The sequence below is a fragment of the Loxodonta africana genome, chromosome 15, assembly GCF_030014295.1.
Source record: "Loxodonta africana isolate mLoxAfr1 chromosome 15, mLoxAfr1.hap2, whole genome shotgun sequence".
NCBI classification, from domain to species: domain Eukaryota; kingdom Metazoa; phylum Chordata; class Mammalia; order Proboscidea; family Elephantidae; genus Loxodonta; species Loxodonta africana.
This window is the reverse complement of record NC_087356.1, coordinates 18,628,317-18,630,748: the sequence shown is the minus strand read 5'-3', so window position 1 is coordinate 18,630,748 and position 2,432 is coordinate 18,628,317.

Sequence of the window (2,432 nt, the reverse complement as noted above, 5' to 3'; positions counted from 1 at the left end):
AAAAAAAAAAAAAAGCAACTGACAAAATCCACCACCCTTTCTTGATGAAAACCCTCAAAAAGATTGGAATAGAAGAGAAATTCCTCAAGATGATTCAGGGCATATATGAAAAGACAACAGCCAACATTATACTTAGTGGAGAAAGACTGAGAGCCTTGCTCTTGAAATGGGGAGTAAGACAAGTGTGCCTGCCCTCACCACTTTTATTCAGTTTTATTAGAAGTCCTAGTCAGAGCAATAAGACAAGAAAAAGAAATAAAAGGTATCCATATCAGAAAAGAAGATTATCTCTATTCACAGATGATATGATCCTATATATAGAAAATCCCAGACAGTCCACAAGAAAACTTCTAAAGCTAATAGAGGAATTTAGCAAAGTTGCAGGATACAAGGTCAACAAACAAAATCAGTAGGGTTTCTATACACCAGCAATGAGAAATCTAAAAGAGAAATCAAGGAAACAATTCCACCTACAATAAAAGAATAAAATTGTAAGAGAATAAAATAAAAAAAAAAAAGTTTTTTTTTTTTTTATTTATACCTAGGCATAAATCTAACCAGGTATGTTACAGTGATTAATTACTTTTGTGTATGGCCTTTCTAGCCATGGTCTTGTGACTCCCACCTAGGAGACTGGGTGAGGCTGTGCAAATAAGATAATTTTGGCTCACCAAGTGTATTGGTCACTTTTGCCTAAAAGAGAGCCAATTCCAGAGCAGAGAGGAAAGCCCACCACCACCAAAGATGGAAAGACCCACAGCAGATACCCACAGGAGATGGCACAGTGGGCACCCTGGCCCACAGAGCAAAAAAGCTGAGTGCCTTTGGGCAAAGACTGAGGACCAGGGAGAAAACTACACCTGACCCACAAATTTGGGACTTGTCAGCCTCCACGACCATGTGAGCCATTTCTTTTATATGGTTCCTTAGTTCTGTGAGACGTTGCAGTTTATTAGGGAACTCAAAGACAGGAGGAAGGTACTGAGGCAAGGGGATAGTTGATGTTAGAGATGATGGAGTGGAACAGCAGCTTGGAAAAGTTAAAATATTTGGCACATCTTTAACTTCCATCTCATAGGAACCAGCTTTGTCTGAGCCTAATAAAAGAAATTATTCGTTTAGACGTGAAGGACTTACATAACAAAAACTATAAAACACTGCTGAAAGAGATTAAGAAGACTTACATAAATGGAAATATTCTATGTTCATGGATTCCCCATTGAACCCGCTGTCGTCGACTCGATTCTGACTCATAGTGACTCTATAGGCCAGAGTAGAACTGCCCCACAGAGTTTCCAAGTAGCACCTGGTGGATTCCAACTGCTGATCTTTTGGCTAGCAGATGTAGCTCTTAGCCAATACACCACCAGGGTTTCCTGTTCATGGACTGCAAGGCTTAATATTGTTAAGATGTCAATACTACCTAAAGTGATGTATACGTTCAATGCAATCCCGATCAAAATTCCAACAGCTTTCTTTACAGAAATAGAAAAACCAATCCTCAAGTTTACATGGAATGGCAAGACTCCCCGAATACCTAAAGAAATGTTGAAAGTGAAGAACAGAGTAGGAGAACTCACACTTCCTGATTTTAAAACACGTTATACAGCTACTGTAATCAAAACAGCCTAGTTCTGGTATAACAATAGACACATAGACCCATGGAATAGAATTGAAATAAACCTACACATCTATGATCAACTGATTTTTGACTAGGGTGCTAAGTCTGTTCATTTGGGAAAGAAGAGTCTGTTCAATAAATGGTGCTGGAAAAATTGGATTTCCACATGCAGGAAAATGAAAGAAGATCCATGTCTCACACCAGACACAAAAACAAATTCAAAATGGATTATGGACCTAAATGTGCAAACTAAAACTATAAAATTCTTTGAAGAAAATTCAGGGGCAATGCTGTCAGACCTAGCTTTCAACAATGAATTGTCTAATACAACAAAAGCACAAATAGCAAAAGACGAAATAAATAAAAGGGACCTCATAAAATTAAAAACTTTTGTTCATCAAAAGACTTTACAAAAAAGTGAAAAGACAAGCTACCAGCTTAGAGAATATCTTAAACTATATATCTGACAAGAATTTAACAACCAAAATACATGTAAAACTTTGACAACTTAACAACAGAAAGACAATCCAATCATAAAATGGGCAAAGGACTTGAACAGACATTTCACCAAAGAAGACATTCAAATGGCCACCAACACACGAAAAGATGCTCAGCATCATTAACCACCAGAGAGTGCAAATTAAAACCGCAATGAGATACCATTTTACTTCTACTCGGATGACTAAGATAAAAAAGAAAACAAAACAGAAAATAATAGATGTTGGCAAGGATGTGGGGAAATTGGAACCCTTACCTGTCGCTGGTGGGAACGCAAAATGGTACGGCTACTGTAGAAAACAGTGTGGCAGCT